Source organism: Oryzias melastigma, linkage group LG3 (assembly GCF_002922805.2).
Source record: "Oryzias melastigma strain HK-1 linkage group LG3, ASM292280v2, whole genome shotgun sequence".
Classification (NCBI taxonomy): domain Eukaryota; kingdom Metazoa; phylum Chordata; class Actinopteri; order Beloniformes; family Adrianichthyidae; genus Oryzias; species Oryzias melastigma.
This window is the reverse complement of record NC_050514.1, coordinates 33782599-33803872: the sequence shown is the minus strand read 5'-3', so window position 1 is coordinate 33803872 and position 21274 is coordinate 33782599. Positions and strand designations below refer to the sequence as shown.

Here is a 21274-nt window from a genome sequence, read left to right as displayed (position 1 = left end):
GAGGAGCGGCCCCGGAGACCCTCCTCAGGAACAGAGTCACGAAGAGGAGCGACCCCGGAGACCCTCCTCAGGAACAGAGTCACGAAGAGGAGCGGCCCCGGAGACCTTCCTCAGGAACAGGAAGTTTCAAGGAAGTCTCTGACAATCCCCCCCATGGACGGAATGGTTGGACATGAAAAGGTATTACGCAAAGATGGCTGCAGGAAAACCATGTGGCGTAGCATGGTATGAAACGGCGAGGACTGCTGTGGAAGAAACCCCTTCCACTGTGGTCATTCTGTCAGGAAGTGGTGGTAGGGGGCCCAAACGCAGGAGACCAGACTTTGGTGGCAGAAACTTATTTAAAAATGTACCAAAACATGACAAAAAGCTTTGAGAAACATAAAGGCTGACGGAGCAGATGACCTGCTCAGATGACCAATAATGAACTGAACAACACTTCAATACACTGAGGGTGATGAAGTAAATAGAGACGGCTGTGGGTGAAAAACCCAATAATAGAATCCTGACTCAACTGCTCTTGTTCTCACACGTATGTTTTCATTATTTAGATAACTTTAAACATCACTTTCTTTTGTTGCTGCTTTTGAAGTTGGTGCGGGCTCTGTCGCTGTTACCATGACAACATGCCGCACCACCAATCAAACAGTCTGCTTTCTGTCAAGAAGCAACTTGATCCTAAAAAAGATTAAACAACTAAAATTTGATTAAAAGCATATTTCTTTAGTAAGAGACAATGGTGTCAGTAGGATAATGGACTTTGAAGTACGCATTATCAGAAATAACCAGACTTTACAAAAGCAACCTCCGCTTTGCCTCGATGGTTCAAGCTTCCGTGTTGTTCATTCATTGCTTATCATGCGAACTTTTAAGGGGATTATCACTCACGTAATCATCTGGATAACCCTAAAGTTCTGTGGAAAATGCACCCTCTGCTTTGCATCGATGGTTCAAGGCTTCGTGTTGTCTGTTCATTGCTGATAATGCGCAGTTCGAAGAGGATTGTCACTTTCTTAATCATTTGGATGACCTTAAGTTCTGTCGGAAAAAAAAGAATGTTTTTTATATATATATATATATATATATATATAACTTTTTTTTTTAAACCGAAAAAAAAATGCAAATGAATCTACTTTTGCTTCATAATCTACAACAGGGAGTCCTCTGACATGTGGTCAAACGTAAATAAAAGTTAAAACTTCTGCATCAGTTACTCAGATTCAGAGGTCGTTACCATGAGAGACAGGTGCTGCTTTTTGCTGAACAGACAGAAAAGCTGAGCGATGACCGATCCGGCCTCCCTCTGGTCCATTTAGATGTTTTTCAAACATCTCATCGGCTTTGGATTCTTGTCAAACAAATCTCCTATTAAGCTTCTCTAAGTCCGGTTTTGCCGAAGTCGCTGGAGGACTCAGAGCTTCCAGATGCTTCACCCATCCACCTGGAGGTGCTTTTAATTTGCTTTTTCTAAAGACAGTGATACAATCATCTCAACAGGCTTAAATGATCTCTTCAGGATGACAGCAAACAGTTCCGCGTCCTCTCTTCTGCTCTTTATGGCCTCAACCTCAGCTCCTTTTCTGCTTTTATTTCTCACTGGAGACGGACGAAGAGTCTCCTCAGCATTTCCACGGCTCCTTTCCTTCATTTTTTTCAGGCTAATTCTCTTTTAACTGTGTTCCCCAGAGTGGTTTACTGATTAAGCAGTTTAATAAGGACACGCATCGCAGAGCGAGGGGCCGGCCTTTAGTTCCAGTGGACAGAAACGTGACGGATGACGGCGGAGATGTTTGCCTGGAGTTCAGACCCCCCCCACCACATGTTTGGGTCTTTAGGTTTTTGTTTCAGATTTCACTAACTTTACTTAGACAAGGTTACATTTACTTCACTTGTTTTAGTTCTTTACAAATCCGCCGTCCAAATGTTTCCATCTGACCTCAGATAAGCTCAAATGAAATCATTTCAGGGATGAAACAGACTGATTGTTTTCTTTGGAACTTTGAGGAGGTTTAAATGTTCTTCCTGCATCAAATTCAGACACGATGTTAGTAAAGACATTTTACAATTTTTACATTTACATTTTGTAAACTTGAATTTAAACTTCTCTGGGAGACCTAGACGGGAATTGTTGCCTAAGAAATATAATTCCTCGTGTGCATCTTATGTCAAATTTCCACCACTTTTTCTTTCCAGTCTTTGTTTTCTTAGTCCACATTTTTATAGGCGTCACTTAAATCAATTGTCAGTGTCAATATTAATAATAAGAAGCTGAAATTTCTCTGAGAGGATGTCTGAGTTTTTGCAGAACAGACAGGTGTGACCAAACTAACCCTCAGACATAAACATGAACAATGCATTCTCTTAAGATGGCCACATCTTCTACCTGTTGTCCCAACTGCTTTGCTCACTTCCAGACCAGTCATTTGGAAATAACAATCATTACTGGTTATTATATATTAATATATTAATTAAAGTCCCCCTATGAAAATGTTTTAATCTAAAAAAAATCGCAGTAGTGTTTTAATGATGATTATGAAGTTTTTAACCAAAATCCCATGACATAAATGTCTTAAAAAAACATTTTTCATGTTGATCTGAAGTCTCTGTTTCCAAAATCACCTCTGAGGGGGTGTGGCTTTTGGTGCTCCGCCTCTGATCCCCCCCTGTCTGACTATGATAGCTCTGTGTCTTGCTAGTGTAAATCTTCATAAAAAACATCCATCAATCTGGGTAATGTCCAGCCGTATGGTTCTGATCCGGATGTCAGCTGGACGAGGAAGTGAAGATCTTCATGGACAGAACTTCCTCCAAAATCCTGATTCTTTCTCCTTCCAGTTCACCAAAGACTCTTTTAGCTAATTCTCCAATGTTTATTGACTGTGATCAATACATTCAATCATTGGTTTCTCAGAGTTCTTGATCAAATAATCAAAGCTAACATCAAAATGCTCTTTCATTGATTTACAATCCTTTCCAACTGCGGTCAAATGAGCCGCCGTTCACATTTCCGTGGTCACATCAAGAAGCTCCGTGGAGTCTGGTGGAGATTTTCCAGCGTTCTCAGTCCTGCTACCGTAAGTATTGGATGAAACTCACACCAAAAATCCAGTGATGCTGATTTGACCACAGAAATGTGAACGGCGGCTCATTTGACTGCAGTCAATGTGAAGATACCATCTTCTCTTCTCCAGAACCTGAACTAGACACTAGGAACAGATGAGGGTTTAGTGCATGTGCAGCAGAGCTGTTGATGGAAAGAAGATCATTCATTCAAACAGAGTCTGTCCAAGACACTTTGATTGATTTAAAAGGAGAAATACTCGGAAATGTAAAAACTAAATTATTTCTAATTACATTTGTTCTCTTTCAGAACAAAAATGACACACAGACATGATAAAAACTCTAAAAACAGGATTTTCATTGGAGGGAGACTTTAAAGCAACAAAAAATGACTATTGTGTTACCTCATGAATGAAGGAAAAAACTAAAGAAAACACCAAACAAAGGCGAGTCTGTGATTTTCTGCACTCTAACACCTTTGTCAGGGGGTCCGGCCTCAGGGAAGAGACTTCTATTAGTGGTGAAATATCCCGTGCAGGTCCAGCAGTCCAGCTCTGGATTACACTTCAGCATCCCATTGATGGAAACAGCAGGTGAGTGCACGAGCTCAGTGAGCTGCCTCCAGACGGCATGCAGCCAGGCCTGTCCTGCTGCGCTGCTGCAGACCAACTCTTCTAATTGAAAATGTTTTTTTTTTTATTAAAGAAAGCGTCTGCTCTTGTTAGGGATGCATGACCACACACACATTCCTGTGTGCCATCTGAGGACTGGCGTTCAGGACACTAAAAACAACATAAAATAGGGAAAAGGTAAAAATAGTTTATAATGTTCAGATATTAGAAACTTTCAGTAGAACAAACAAAAATGTAAATCAGCTGGAAAGAAACAGACTGAGAGAAGGTTCTTCTTAGACGATTCTCAACAAAACTCAAGTTTTGTAAACTCACAAATTTAAATTTTATTCATACATACACAGATTATTGCAAAATGAGTTTCTATCAGAACACCCAGTATGAAATAGCTGTTATTTATTTATTTATTTACCACAAAACTATTTCAAAAACAAATCAAAGCAGCACACAGACTTTCATTTTGGTGACAATGAAAGGGAACAGAAAAAGATAACGTAATAATTCAAACCTTTTTACTTAATTAACATACAAACTGCCACAATTTTTTCCACTCAAAACAACAAAACAGGAAAAAATACCACTGATAATGAACATCAATACATGTTGATTCTAGAGTCTCCACACATCATATAGACAAAATAACTCACTTTTCTTATTGCTCATATTTTTTAAATATTACATTTTTAAATATGTTTCTTTAGGATTGGCATATTACTAACTAACATATCAGAAAGTCTTCATCACTATGCTGGATAATCTGCATGTTATTGTTCTTTATTGTACATTTTTTAAACTATGTTTTTTTATTTCATGACTCAATATTAGTTTCCTGACTGATTCACTCTTGTGTGAGTTTCATCCAATACTTACGGTAGCAGGACTGAGAACGCTGGAAAATCTCCACCAGACTCCACGGAGCTTCTTGATGTGACCACGGAAATGTGAACGGCGGCTCATTTGACCGCAGTTGGAAAGGATTGTAAATCAATGAAAGAGCATTTGGATGTTAGCTTTGATTATTTTATCAAGAACTCTGAGAAACCAATGATTGAATGTATTGATCACAGTCAATAAACATTGGAGAATTAGCTAAAAGAGTCTTTGGTGAACTGGAAGGAGAAAGAATCAGGATTTTGGAGGAAGTTCTGTCCATGAAGATCTTCACTTCCTCGTCCAGCTGACATCCGGATCAGAACCATAGGAATGAAGATTAATGCTAGCGAGACACAGAGCTATCATAAATAGCCTGGGGGGATTAGGGGCGGAGCACCAAAAGCCACGCCTCCTCAGAGGAGATTTTGGAAACAGAGGCTTCAGATCAACATGAAAAATGGCTTTTTAAGACATATATGTTGTGGGATTTTGGTTAAAAACTTAATAATCATCATTAAAACACGTCTGCAAAAGATTTTTTAAAATAAAAAAATTGTCAAAGTGGGACTTTAAATCTTTTTCTAACCTGACGGTGATTGACAGGTCTGGTAGTTTTCACTTTTTAAAGGAAGTTTCTTTCCTTCTGCTTAAACTGATGATGCCATTAGCCAAATGAAAAGCCTTTCATCGCCAGAGGAGTCTTCCCTATGGTAACTGGTCTGACCTCTGACCCCGCTAAGTGGGGGCACGTCTGGGTCAGGAGGTTGTGCAGCAGGTCAGGAACAAAAAGACGCATTCAGGAGCCTCCGGAACCACCTGAACATGTGACCTTTGCTGCGGCGTTTTCCAGCCGCGGGGGAAGTTGAGAACTCTCAAACGCCTTTCCATTCGCCGACTCTTTCTGCATGTTTGATTTCTGCAGAGACATCTGGGACACCATGTAATTTATGGTTTCCATGTTGCTGCAGATGAAAAATAATCAAATCCAAATAAAATGCAAAGAGGAGGAAGTGATTATCTAAATGATGGCTGCTGGCTTTGGGGAGTTTCATCTGACAGCTGAACGTCTTCAGGATGGAGGGAGGAGGCGTGCGGGGGAGGGGCGGTGGCGCCGGCGAAGGGGGGAGGGGTTTGAGCACTTTACAAGAGGAAAAGACCAATTGTGCACACACTCCTGCACACGACAGCTCAAGACGGAGCATGACATTTAAAAGGAAAAAGCTGACATGGACTCCATCACTGTCACCCCGGCTGCCATAAAGCAGCTGCAAATATTAAAACATTTTTCATCTGCGCCGCTCGGGGTTATTGGCACCAGAAATTGTTTTCCTCTCCGTCTGCTGCTGGCCTGCTCTGCCGCAGCCCTCCCCGGAGACCTCTGCCTGTTACCGCCGCCTCACAACATATTGGCAGTTGATGTGAAGCTATCCATGTACACTTGCCACTCACAGAGTCTTTATCGCCTTCTACTCTCCCTCTGCAGCAAACCGCCCCCTCCCTGCTCGCTGCACGCTCTCATTTTCTGCTTTCTCCAACAAATATTCAGACAATGAAAGTGTCATTGAAAGAGCGGGATGGGAAGCGTTTTGCTGCTCCACTCGCTGCCATGCATGTTTATGATGATGCTCTTGATAGTAGCACTTTTTCTGCAATCAGCATAATCCCTGAACATTCTGACTGATTGCTTCTGTATACAGTTTAGGATAAGGTCTGTCTCTGCAATTGTCTTTCATATAAAAGCTGTCGCCGCCGCCCGCAGCTCTCATTCTTTCCCTTCAGCGTTGAGCGGCGGTTTGCCTCGCTTGGTTTCTGTAATTTGAGCGGGCTTTGAGGCGCTGATTGCCCTCAGCCCGGCCAGCGAACGCCGCGTATTTACATATGTTTTCAAAACGTTTGCTTGAATTATTCGCGTTGACACTTAAGATAGCTTCCAATAAAGCCCTATCACTTGTCACATGAGTCAAATGCATCCCATCTCTCCGAATGTATTCAGATGTGTTTGCTTTGATTGGTGTATAAACAGGCTGTCACTTTGGCTTTTCTTTGGAAATCAATTTTGCTTTTTTTTTTTGGAAGAAATCTCCGGTTTGACTTTACCTCATTTTTCCTCTCGTCCGCGCTCCGTGACATGCTGTGGATAATGAAACATACCTGAGTACAAAAGAAGTTGCTTTTCATTTGCATCTAATGGGTGGATGGGGTAAGGACAACAGACATTTGTCAGACGTTCAGTAATCAAAGACGAGAAAAGAACAAAGTCATTCTCCAAAATATCTAACTTCAAAACGCAGGAAATGTAAAGGAGGGCTTGATGTTTATTTTTTCCTTTTCCAATCACAATAACACATATTTTATTCTTAATTTCTGTATGAAACTTTTCAAGAGATCAAAATGATAATTTAGCACAAAAAACAATTTAAGAAGGAGGTTTTAAAGACGAATAAAAAAAACAGATTTTTCTGTTTTTAACATTGTCTTGTGATAGAGGACACATATATATAAAGAAACATTTAGATTAAAGTTGAATTTCTAAGTATTTCTTTATTCAAATTGTGGTGAATCAGGAGCAGACAGAAATATTCTGTTTGAAAAAGCTTGTAGTTACGTAGAAACCAGTGAAGTGTGGTGAGGTTAACGACTGGTGAGGCAGATTTACAAACATATGAACCCTACAGAGCAGCTCATTCACCATTTGATTGACAACGGTTAGAAAAAAAATCACCCAAATTGTTATAACTGACTTACTTTTAGTTTGAGATGAAGCTCCTTCTGAAGAAACGCATTAATAACCCATTTCTAGAAGTCTTCCTTTTCTTTCTTCAGTTTTCAAAGTCTCTCTGTCTCGATGAAGATCACTGTCAGTGACGAGTCTAAGCAAATTACTGAGTTTAGACACGTACTCCTCCATTTAGAAAATGGTTCTGAACGATATTAAAGAACAGCTGCACTTGACTTGCTACCACTAATTCTATTATTCTTTATCTGCTGTGTCACTTTCTCTGGGCTCACCAGCGCCCTCTGTCTGGAGGCAGACGTACTGTTCGTCTCACCTAGTGTTTTTCTAAAGCGCATTTTTAAAAAGACTAAATTAGTCCCAAATTGGGACCAATATAATCAGACAGATGTCGAGAAATAGAAAAATGAAATACTTTTATTGTATGATGACAGAAAGACAGAAACAAACCACGCATGCGTCAGCTGCAGCTCCAGTCAGTGTTTGTTTTAGCAGAGTGGAGGTATAAGCTGCTGCTGCCTCACCTGTCGATTTCACCTGTATTTGATCAGGAAACTCGGAAATTCGCTAATTTTTCTTTTTACCAAAGTAGTGTTGAAAAACCCTCACAGAAAAAGGTAATCATGGAATAGACATGTCTAAGAAGTAACATTTAATTATTATTTTGAATAATTAAATAGTGTTTTCATGGTATTTCATTTATGTATTTTTTAAGCAATACTTTGCAGGTGAAGCACTGCCTCACCTGCCTCACCGAACGGCACATCACTGTTAGAAACCACAACCATAAGCTCCCTGCTCCATTCCGATACGTCCATTCGCAGATAAATAGATCCATGTACGTCTTTATTTTCGTTGCCTGGGCTGGAATCAGAACTTTGTAGTAACCAGTATTGCTCCTACTTTGTTTGGTTTGGGGTGTGAGAGGTTCCCAAACCAGAAGAAACTAAGTCCTAGAAAACGACACAGGTTTTTTTTAAATTTAAAAGTAGGATAATCGTATTTATTAGACCAATGGGGATGCTTTGGGAACAGATCAATAGATGATCAACGACAGTCAAGTGTTGGACTGTGCTTCACAGAAACTCTTAAGGTGGGATTTAATCCCAAAATAGAAGCATCATTTTCAACCACCACTCGCTGATATTGTTCCAGGAAGAAGACCTGTGTCAGGTGGGGGTTTTCCATAACTTTCAATGACGTCTGTACATCACGTCAGATGAGTTAAAAGCTCTGGTGGTCAGCGGTTAACATACATCATTGCACTGATGTCACATTTTCTCCAGGGATATTATCTCTAGAAGAGTCTGAGGTCATTTCTAAATGAGTTTTTGTCTTGTCTTTACATGTTAAATAAGGAATGTCAACATTTATAAGCTTAAATAAATAAACTTGGTGTGTGCAGTTGCCATGACAACGGCATCTACTGGGCACTGAAGAGGACAGAGTCATTGATGTGTGGAGAGGTGGACTGTTTGTTTAACACATGTTTATAAAAGTTTAAACTGAGAAAAAATATAACTTCTAATTTGTTAGGCATCTATTTAATGTATGGAAGCATTTAAAATGTAAACAAAGGTTGAGTTTTAGCTGATGACTTGCATCTTGAAACTTAATTTAAAACTTTATTTGCAAAGTTTGGAATGCATATTGCTATTGTAAACAGCGACAAAACACATTTGAAAACTTTCTTATGACTAATAATTGACTCTTTTTGTCGTTGGGTCACAGTGTTTGAGAGTTTTACTTCTTGGTTATTTTCCTATTTGTACTGGGGTTTTTTTTCTTTAAAAGACTTCAACTCTTAGCTGAGTGTTTGTTTAGCTTCATCTTTGCGTTTCTCATCCAAGCGCCACAGATAACGGCGGCAGTGGCTGCTGAAAAAAAGTCTTTCCTGTTGGTAAATTTTGTCGTTGCAGTTCTACGAGGATCAGATCTCATTGTCATTTATGTGAATGTGATCAAACAGAGAAAACATCTATTAGAAGAAGGGAAAGATCTAGAAAAAAAATCTGTTTGCTTTTCTAATTAAGATGCTACTTATGCGTTCTTTAGGTAAATGTGTGACATCCCATCATTGTTTACCAGTCACACACCAGCAGGTGGTAGGTCCCTGAGCCCAGAATCCAGTTGGTTCATGTGGGACCAACAGGTCTAAACACAACCACAGCTGTCCCAAAGGGTCAGGAATTGTTGGAGGACTCAACCACAGCAGATCAGGCATCTGTGGCACAAACTTAAAACGTTTAATAAATAAACCAGACCTTGAGAAAAAACCCACGGAGAAACACAAAATGGTGGCTGAAGAGAACAGATGATCTGACAAGGAAGAACTGGAAACCAGACTCTTAAATAGACCGAGAGCAATTAACTGAAATGAAGACAGCTGTGGATCATGACAAACCTGAAACTGATGTGACTGACGGACAATTCAAAATAGAACATGACCAGAACCCAGAACATAACTCACAAAAACCAAACCAAAGTCCACAATTCTCAAACAAAGTGAGCAGCAGTAAGTTGGTGTAAAGACCTGAAGACAGGATGGATGTGGTTCTACTTCCTGGTTTCACTCAGGACCCAAACAGCAGGTTTGTGGATCAACTTCTTTACTGAGTCCACAGACTGACCCGTTACAGCAGTCCAACCTTCAGGTTTAGGTTTGGACTGAATATCTTTAAATCTAAGAGGATAATACTCTATCAGGATTTAGGTCAGTGATCACCTCACCTCGTTTCCTCTGATGGTGAGATCTCCAGGTGGTGAGATCCTCCTCTTGCTTTGGTCCGTTTGCTGCTTTTTGGTTTTGTTCAGGTAGTTTGTCCTCTCCGGGTGTGTGGAGTTTTTCTTGCCACAGATGGAGGAGTTTAAGCGTCTTGGGGTTATCAGTGAGGGATGATTGAAACAGAGGGATGAGAGCTGTCATACAGTCGTGCCGATTCGCTGAGAATTAAAAGGAACCTCTCAGTTTAGTGGCCGATCTTGGTTCCAATACTCCTCTTTGGTCCTGACCTAAAGAACTAGGTTCTGAATACAAGGAACTTCCTCTGTTGGGGTGACAGGTTGTTCCCTTAGAAATAAGGGGAGGAGCCTGTAACCCGGAAAGAGTTCGGAGTAGAGCCGCTGCTCTGATAAACCCAGAGGAGCCAGTTGAGTTGGTTTGGGCATCTAGTCCAAATGCCTCCTATGCGCCTCCCAGACCTCGGAGAAAACCCTGGAGAGACTACGTCTCTTGAACGGTCTGGGAACACCTCGAGGTCTCTCCAGAAGAGCTGGAGGAAGTGGCCGGGGACAAGGAAGTCTGGAAGTCTTTGCTCAGTTGCTGCCCCTGTGACCAAATGAAATGGATGGATGATAGTTTTTGTTCATTTTGTGACCTCTAGTTACCCGGTGAACTGGGTAACATCCTGCTACCCTCGAAAGTTAAATCTCTCAATGCCTTATGGTATCAAACACCACTGCAGATCCATGATTCTCCATTGCTGTAAGACTGAGAGCTATTTCCTCATTTACTTGTTCTGGTCGATGGGTAACTACCAGCAACAGATAATGGAACTAAATGTTCTTCTAGGGCTTCTTAGACCATAATAAACATTTTTTCATATACAAGAAAACAATAGTGTGAACAGTAAAAAGAACCAATGTGTGAATCCATCCTGAAGGCGGATCCTCTAAGCAGACGCTGACAGCAGCGTTTCGCTGCAGCTTACATCACCGCTGGACCAAATGAGCAGCACAGATAACATTGCTCTTTCTTAGCCCTGCAGCTTTTCTTTGGACCTGCAGGAGATATTTGCTGCTAATGCTCTCCAATGAGAGGCCCAAATGGTCTTATTACAGCAGCTCCCACAGCTCATGCTATACATCAGGTAGAAACACGCGGCAAAATGGAGACCCTGATTGTTCTGGGAGCAGCAGCCCTCATTACTCAACATGCCTCGCCTTTCCTCGCTACATGCAAACCTCTCTGCTTCTCTCCCCTGTCTGACTTTCTCTTTATCTGGCTTTAGTTTCCACTATTTCTTTGTAACTCTATCACTCGTTAAAGGGATGAAACCAAGAAGGGCTGGGACTGGAAGAAAGGAAATCACCAATATCTGGCAAACAGAGTCAAAAGTCAACGTTAAACTACAGCTCTGGAAGACTCGTGACTTTTGGGTACGGCAAATATCAGCTTTAACTTCTCTGCAAAGTCCCATTTCTGATGGAATCAAATGTTTTCATGTCTGACTGTGAACAACAGGCCTTCCTGGATTAATCATTGGCTCCTGTTGAACTCTGGCTGACCCAGACGGGGGGAACGGCCTGGTCACTTGTCAGTTGGTCGAGACAAATAGTAGCCAGCATCAATCACATTACAAACATCCCCTCCAGCCACCAGCCTTGTTAGAGCAATAATCACTTATTGTTGGAGATCCATCCTCAGGCACACCTCAGCCTACCAGCTAAGACTTTGGAGAGCTTTCTTTCCACCCACTCATCCATCCATCCGTCCGTCCATCCATCCATCCATCCATCCATCCACTCATCCATCCATCCATCCATCCGTCCATCCATCCGTCCGTTCATCTGTCCATCCATCCATCCGTCCATCTATTAATCCATCCATCCGCCCACTCATCCATCCATCCATCCGTCCATCCATTGATCCATCCATCCATCTACTCATCCATCCATCCATCCATCCTAGAATATACTTTTTACTATCTTTAAAGATTTCTGTCTCTTTCAGAACTGAACATGTTTTCACAGCTGATCTTCCACCATCTGTGTGGTCGACTCAGGCTTTGCTTCCTCTGACAGACTTCCAGTCGACGAAGCCCAGAAACAAAAGAACAAGCTGTGTTTATTAAACCTGCACTTACTGCATGATCATTAATCAGCTGGTACGTATGCACACCACTCAAAAAGGCTTTTCATCCAGCAATTAACACGCCAAAAAGCAATAAAGTTCTCACCAGGAGTCACTCATGTGTGCAAACTGAGGTGGAGGGTTAGCAAACCCTCAGTTCTGTGATTAGGACTGACAGTCTGGATCCTTCAGGGGCGTCTTTGGATCTCCTGAACACCAGGACAGATGTTTGACTGATGAGCACATGCAAATAACACCTTTTTTTTCTAAACCAATTAGTATTTATGAGGTAAAACTGTGGCTGTCTCACATTTTGACTGGGTGCCCACTAGACAACAAAACAGGCAAATCCGACTTGGCTCTCCCCTCCTATTGGCTGCTTCTTCCAGGGGTCACCACAGCAAATCAAGTCATGTGACCTGCCTTCATTGGTGCAGCAGATGTCCTCTGTGACTCAACACTTTGCATTTACCCAATTTGGGACAATCACATGGAAACAGAAGAAAGTATCCCATGTGATTTCAGAAACTTAGCACCTGGTTGTCCCAGGTGATCTACGGTCTTAGGAGTAACAACCTGCTTATCAGAGAAGATCAGGTGAGTCCGGGATGGATCATCTGTATGTAGACAGGTAAGTCCAACGAACTCAGGAGAGGAAGTAGAGAACTTCACAAATAAGCGATTCCGGTCGACACGACTCATAAATGCAAAAGACAACACAACAACAAAAAACAACGCACAATGACAAAAGCCGAAGCACGACGACAAAACCTGAAGCATAATGACAAAAGTCACAAGATGAAACAAAAGTCATTACAGGACAACAAAAACCAAAGCATGACGACAAAAGTCAAAATACGACGACAAAAGTCACAACACAACAACAAAAGTCACAACACAACGACAAAAGTCACAACACAACAACAAAAGTCACAACACAACAACAAAAGTCATAACACGACAACAAAAGTCATAACACGACAACATCGGTGTGTTGTGTCTTTTGCGTTTAAGTGAGCTATGTCGGCCACCGTACCCTCCTGGTAGTGACATATGGATGCCGTCGCCTTTAATTCTCTGAAGTGCCAAACATTTGAAAGTGATCTTGGAGGAGCGATGAATAACTGCGGTTTGGGCCAGAATCATGTGACACCAAATCGTTTATAAATCGGAATAGAGCTGTGAAAATAAAAGTCTGGAGCAAAATTGACGAGATCGACACGCTTTGAAATCTCACACCAAGACTCTTCCAACTGTTGGTGGTGGCCATGTGTAAACAGGAGAACCCCCTCTCTGCTTGTCCAGTGTGAACTCCATGGGATAAACAGAAATGCTGAACGCAGCTTCAGACCGCCACCGATCGGAGCCGACAGACTTTCTCAGAACCTACGAGGACCACTTTCCCTGCTCTTCCTCCTCCTCTTCATCGATCCTTTGAAACATAGATCCAGCCGCTGATTGCTGGGCTTCAACTGTCTGATGAACCCCTGGGTTCTGGATGCCGCCAAAGCGCACAGACGAATGTCCAGAACTCAATCACCAGAGGTCGCATTAGCGAGTGGGGGAACAGATTTGATTAGTGCTGTATTAGATACGGGAAATGGTTTCTGTCAAAGCCATCTTGACTGCAATTATGATATGATAATTACGTGTTTCACTATTGATGTGAGGAAGATTCAAGGCTCAGTAGTGGCTGAAACCAGCAGAGGATGGTCAGAAGAGAGAAGAGCTCAGGCTGGACAGATGAGCGATGCAGAGATTAGAGAAATGAAAGCAGCGAAGAGCAGAACGCTTCCGAAGCGTTACACTTCCCTGAACATGCAAATGTTTCATTCCTGCTGCAATCTTTAATACGGGCGGAGAATCATATCAGAAGGTTTCAAGTTTAGAGTCTGTGAAGAGCTGCTATATGTAAGAGTTTCTCACCCAACTTTAAATCATGAAAAGATTCACAGAAAAAAACTCTTTTAAAGTATTTAAACAGAATAACCTTCATTTTATGAAAGACGGATTTTAACTACAGCAGCAAAATATGAGCTTTATAAATAAAAAACAACATATTGATCTTTTTTTTTCGGTTAGCTCAGGTTGAATTTGTCAGGATTTAGAAATCTTTCTCCTGGAAGGAGCAGTGATGTCGTGCTGATCCAGAGTGTGATGTCATCGCATGCTGAGAGCCTTCAGAGTTAAACGGTAACAAACCCTAAATCAACTTCTTTAGTTTTTCCAAGCCACACCTCCACCGCTCAGTCCTGCTCCACTAACCCCGCCCCCTTTTTCTTGCCTTGGTTTTATGTATTTCCAGCTGGGCACAAACTGCAATTATTTATTTCTCCTTCAGGATCACTTCTGTGGGTTGAAAGGACGCTATCCAAACGCCATGACCAAACTGGAGTCCCTGATTGGTCAAAGTTCAGTTGTTTTGCATTCTATCAGTCAAACCAGTTAAATTCCTGCGTGATCGGTGATCCAGAAAGACTTGAAAACCTGCATAGCGACGTGTGAATGTGAGACTTTTGAATGAGGAGGCCTGGAACACGGGTTTATGTGTGTTTACACACGAGTTTTAGTGGTCGGTGTGAATGTGGCTTAAGGTTTAAAGGACATAAAAGCTCATGATTGAGCAGAAAGGAAAAAGTTAAGAACTTCTCAAGTAGTTTTATGTTTGACGGATCTTTGATTTGTTTAAGATTTGACACAAATCCAGATGTTTCCTGTCCAGAACAACTTTAGGAGGAATTTAGGATCCGTGTATCTGTGACTGATAGGAATCCAATCAGGAAATCCTTTCCTCCAGATCAGGGTTTTTAAGTGACATCTGCATATTTTCTTGTCATTTCATGTTCCTGTAAAAGCAGATTCCAGGATGATGATGATGCCGGGATCATCGCTGACATCCTCGTCCTGGATGCATCCCAGTCAGAAGGTGATTGGTTTTGTGGTTCTGGTCCCACCTGCAGCACAAACCGTCATTCCTCTTTCCTCCAGCCTCATGTGAGCGAACTGATCCTGGAAATTATAAAGTGAAGTTTTCCATGCATCTTTAATCCAGGAGCTCACCTTGAATGTTGTTAGCATGACATACGACGCCACGGCAACACGGCTGAACCAGAGGTGGGCCATCAGCACCTGACAGCCGGCCTCTCCGTGGAGTTGGTTTGGGGAGCTGTATATTCCAATTACCGGCCGGATCCCCGAGCTATGGAGAGTGTACAGAGGGAGTCACATTCAATTACAGTCTGCGTCCGCTGTGGATTCCTGTGTTTTTTACCTGTCCTCATGCATAAAGCAGACACAGCAGTTCCCATGTGCGCCGGTGTCAGCGCGTGTGAACGGGGGGGGCTCAGCTGCTTATGCGGATGCATTTAGCGCCGCTTCCTTCTTTACATTCCCGGCGCTGGCGTGAGATCCTGAAGCAGCCTGGAACCGCCGGTCAGCAGTCTGCCCCACATAACGGCGTCTTAAGGCAGACAAACAGTCAACATATGCTAATGTATTCAAGAGGAGTGAAAACAGAAATGCATTAGGCTCCACATTTGGACCCGCGCATCATTATCGGACTTTTGATTTCCTCATTTTCTGACTTGTTGTGAAAATATCAAGGACTTTCTATTAAAGCGGCCTTCTTAGCCGAATTCTTTACATATGAAAAACCGTTTGATGTGTGTTTTCCATGTCATTTTCCAGAAGAAAACAAAGACGTGCATAAATTTGAGTCACAGGGACTTGAAAAGAAAACAAGCCAGGATTTGTCCTGGTTAGGACCTTCTCATCTTCAGCACAACTAGAGACAAAATAAAAACACGTTCAAACTTGCTGGTGGGATATTAATCAGAACAATCATTTCTGAGCCGGCTGCAGCTCTGGGACAGAATACGCTCAAAGAACAGGTGCAGCGTTACCTGTTACAGGTCTGGATCCTGAGCCGCAAATTAAACTTGAGACTCAGCAGGTGAAGTAACCCCTCCACCTCCACCCCCTCCAACGGACCAAACAAGACAAACAAAATGTATTAAGACCCGACATATCCATCCCAGAGCAAATAAAAATGAAAAGTTCTACATCTCCAAATCTCATATAGGGCTCAAAAAACCCTTAAAAATCCACCAATGAAGTCAAAACAAACGTGTCGGGGACACGGGAAGCTTTGAAATTATTATGGGATGGCCACAGGATCTACGGCTTGGTGGCCTTTTTTCCAGTCAAGACGCGATACCTGACATGAACCAGGCCCAAACCTGAACCAGTACTGGGTTAGGGGACCGGTGTGCTCCGCGTCCCAGTACTGGACTGGTTCAGTTTCACAGCCGGATGTTGGGACCGTTTATTTAATGTTAACAGCCAGCAAATCAAAAAAACGACGAGTTGGAGACACCCAAAACGTACATGTTTGACGCGTATGTGTCCTTAACCAAATTCGCAGGTTTAGTCACTGAGGACAACGAACAAAAGCAGTCACAGAAAACGACCTCAACAGAACAGAAAGTAAAATTAAACCAAAATGTTTAAATACAAGAAAGAAAAAATACACAAGCGCTGAAGGGAACGACCTCAGATGTTCCAGCTAAACTCCCCAGGGTGGGAGGGGCCTGTGACAGTTACAGACAGAACGCCGCCGCCACTGTATAAAACCTATATGTCAAATTTGTATGAAACATTATGGGATGCCGTTTGTAAATCTGAAAAGTAAAACTTTGACATCAATGTTTTTGAATATTTAGCGTGTTTTAGGAGAAAAATAACAAATCTCCTTTTTCAAACAAATATTTTCACCCTTTAAACTAATGTATTTATAAATATTACATTTACTCACTGAATATTTAGTTAGCAAGCTAAATATTTAATTTTAAGCTAAATACCTACTTTAAAATTGTATATATTACTTAAAAACTAAATATTTAATTTTATGAAATATTTAGTTTACACGTTAAATATTTAAATTTAATCTAAATATTTATTTTCTAAACTGAAAATGTAACTTATGCAACTAAATACTCTGAAGCTAAATATTTAATTGCAAAATATTTAGTTAAAAACTAACTATTTAAACTAAATATTTAGCTTGGATCTAAATATTTAGGTTTTACCTTAATACCTAATTTAGTAAAAAAAAATATGTATTTAAAATTAAATATTTAGGTTGGATCTAAATATTTACTTTAAAACTAAATATTTAGTATAAAATATTCTTTTATTAAAAATTTGTTTTAAATATATATATATATATATATAGATCCTTTCTAAATATTTAGTTTTAAACTAGTTTTAAAACGTTAAATATCCTAAGACACTGGTGTCAAAAATGTACCTTTCAGATTTACAAACACCATCCCATAATATACTGACTTTTCTTTAGTATTAGAGTAACATTGATGAATCTTTAGGAGGATTTTAGCCTAAAATTTGGTTGTTGAGTTTGATTCCAAATGAAAATTGTTCCTAATTCATGCAGTTTCTGATAATTGTGCCTCAGAATACCTAAAAAAAATCATTTTTTATACGGTGTCTCCAGAAAACCTTTTAAAAAAACTTTATAGAAAGAAGAAAGGGAAAATATTTATTTCTATTCTTCTATTTTCTAATTTATCTCTTTGACTTTAAAAGTGTAAATCTTTGTCTTCAATGTCATTGAATCCTGTTTTACCTGAGACTGCTTCACCCACCTCTGCAGTTTTACTCTGTTGTAGCTCCATACAATGACATCTATTCTGTTCCAGTTCTGCTCCAACCTAACAGAACCTTTGAGCCAAAGTCCAGTTTCTCTGAAGTCTCTGTGGTTCTTTTATACAAACACAAACCCTTTCCCTCCGCTTCAACCCCAGCTCTCTCTGTTCTCCTCAGTGCTGCTCAGAATAAAACCGAACGGTCTCATTCGCACAACTTTCCTCTCTCCAATATCTTGATTTGATAAACTTCAATGGGGCCTTTTTTACCAGACACCATCAATTGTCTATGGATTTTCTTTGCTCTCTTCAGAGGAGAAACAAAAGAAGAGCCGGAGAGCCTGAAGCCAAACAGACCTTATTGATATCGATGTTGGGAGAATATCGCCCGTTTTCACTTAGGGATCAATCAGCTCGTCACCCGCTGCTTCACAGCCTCTGTGCACGTTGGCCTCTGTGCACGTGAGGCTGAGACAGAAGGTTTACTTCCTTTCATTCTAAATTTCTAAACATCCTTTATTTACAATACTTAAGAAGTTAAGACAGTATTTGTCCACCAGGTTACTTTGATAAGCAAAGAAACTGTTTTTCATAAAATCACTAAAATATCCTCTCAAAGAGGAATGAAGCGACTGATTTTATTTTGAAACAATTCCCATTTGGAAAATGGGAATTTCTTCCCTAAATGCAGTTTTTTAATGAATATTTGTATTTTAGTCCCAAAACTTTGGTGCAACATCAAAGTTTTTAAAAGTTTATAATAAACTTCCCTGAAATATTTTCAAATATGGCCTCACTGTGGCGCTGTTGTAACTTTGTTTCCAGCATCAGGTTTACTTACAGAAATTATAACAGTTGTGCTTGTATATATTCAACCTTTATGTATTCCTGTGGTTATTCTAATAACTGTGAAATATGACAGCAGGGCTTTTATTGTGAAAGGCGTGCTGTCTAAGCAGATTGATCTCCAGCGGTTCAGTCCAGAGTGCTCCTCAGTTTCCCTCCTGAGTCCTTCTTCTCCACAGATCTGTAACTTCCACCTCCTGACAAGCGGCAGCATCGATCTGCAGACTCTTCAAGCACGACTCTCAGCCTCCAGGAGGACCAGCGCCACGACTCTGAACAACCAAAGAAATGTAGACAAAAACAAGGAGACATGTGTGTCTTCAAACCCCGTTTAAACCCCAGAATCTGTTTTTGTGCTATTTTAAAATGAATTACTCAAATAAAAATGGTTTTACTCTGAAACTCTGAAGGGACCAGTAAAGGTCACAGAATCCATAAGGTCTTTTTAAGTAAACCAGATTTCAAAATAAACTTAGTTTGAACTCTTGAACTAAGTCTGAGTTTGAGTATTGAAGGGCCCTTTTAGCATCTCCAGACCTGTTTGGTGAAAAGAAAATTAATATTTGTGTTTAGACCATTGACTGTATAAGAGAACTGGACTGAGTGACCCCCCCCCCCCCTTCCAAACAGGAAGTACCTGCTGGCTCCAAGAAGCCAAAATTCTTGAATTGTATAGAGAAATAAACAGTTATTTCTCGTTCATTCTATGGGTTTAGCATCATGCATTAACATCAAGCTAGTGGATTTTAGCATTACATGTTAGCATCAAGCTAATGGACTTTAGCATTATGAGTTATGAATGAATGAATGAATGAATGAAGGAATGAATGAATGAATGAATGAATGCTTTTATTGTCATTGTAGATGCTACAATGAAATTTAGGTACAGCTCACACCGTTGTGGACAAAAAATACAACACACAAACAGGAAAAAGTAATAAAATACAAAATAAAAAACAAAAAAACAAAATAAATACAAAATAAATAGAAGGAAGACACCTAACTATACAGATATTAGCATCAAGCTAGTGAACTTTAGCATTATATGTTAGCATCAAGCTAGTAGACTTTAGCATTACGTGTTAGTATCAAACTACTGGACTTTAGCATTACATGTTAGCATCAAGCTAGCGGACTTTAGCATTATGTGTTAGCATCAAGCTAGCGGACTTTAGCATTATATGTTAGCATCAAGCTAGTGGACTTTAGCATTACATGTTAATATCAAGCTAGCGGACTTTAGCTTTACATGTTAGCATCAAGCTAGCGGACTTTAGCTTTACATGTTAGCATCAAGCTAGTGGACTATAGCATTATATGCTAGCATCAAGCTAGCAGACTTTAGCTTTACATGGTAGCATCAAGCTAGCAGACTTTAGCATTATACGTTTGAATCAAGCTAGCGGATTTTAGCATTCTGCTTTAGATTGATCTCTATTTTCATACACCGATTATTGATCTATTGACCTCAGATCGACTCAGATCGATTCAGTTGATCAACCCTACCTCAGTTCAAGTTACAAACTGACCAATCAGATGCATCAATAAAAGCCCAATATTAACAAAATTTGATTGACAGATTTTTTGTAGTCTGCTTTCAAGTGGAAGGGGTGTGGCCTTCCAAAAAGCTCACTCCTGATTGGCAAGAGTAAGTGACGTCACACCCACTCACTCCAGTTCTCATATACAGTTAATGGTTCTGACTTTGTAATCCTGGAGAACCAACAGGGTCAAATTTGTTCTTTTCTTTTTTCTTTTTTACATTTTATAGTTTTATTATTTTTTTCCTTCTTTTTATTTATTGTGTTGTTTTTTATATACTTAATTTTTTGTCACAGTAATTGGTACTATATTACAATTAATAGGAAATTTGTTTGACTTAAATCAAAGTCAAATAAAAAAAAGGCTTTTCAGAGAAAAATCAAAGACTGGTCGTGGGAACATTTAATGATGCCCAAATTATTCACTTTTGACCGTTTATTTTGAAAGAGACGTTAAAAAATAATGTATATTTTCCACATAAGTTTCCAAATAAATAAAAGTTCTGTGAGGTGTGGTTTTAGATCCTGATTTGAGGCAGAGTTAAACCGTAAAGACTGAAGATGGGAGGTTTGTGACGTTCTGGTGCGTTCCTAAAACTCTGACTTTGCAGGAATTCATGGATCACGCGGAGCTTTACGCCGCTGCAGGTCCACTGAAACGCTGATGCTCACACACCTGAGCTGTTCTTAACAACCAGAGGGCCGCAGGCGCGCTGACACACACTGACATGTGAAGGCATGCACCAAACATCTGCACCAACATTTACATTCAATCTGTACGTGCACATATGCACAGACTGCTGCCCCGTGATACCACTTAGAGTGACAGTGACTGTTGCTTCCCCTGCCAGCTGGAGACTGCCGGAGGACCGTGATCGTGTGCGAGTTGAGACAAATGTGTGTGTGTGCACGTGCACGTTCTGCAAAGATGCACACAAGGGAAAGATGGTGGCGGTGCACACCTGGCATCCACCACAGATGGGCATAATCATCTCCCTAGCACCCCCATTTCTTTCCACAACACCCCCCCCCCTCCTGCCGCATCATCCATCTCGGGAGGCTCACACACATGC

The 21274-nt window shown here is 40.7% G+C and overlaps 1 long non-coding RNA gene across 2 annotated transcripts; it reads left to right on the top strand.

The window, feature by feature from the left end:
- The first annotated feature begins 9754 nt into the window (after window positions 1–9754).
- Window positions 9755–15767, top strand: LOC112161211. Of its 2 annotated transcripts, none has more exons than XR_002921818.2 (3): window positions 9755–9890; window positions 15010–15145; window positions 15227–15767. It is a non-coding gene; the product is annotated as an uncharacterized LOC112161211 (long non-coding RNA). The 2 variants fall into 2 exon arrangements; XR_002921819.2 differs by having other exon boundaries at window positions 15007–15145.
- Window positions 15768–21274: the final 5507 nt, after the last annotated feature.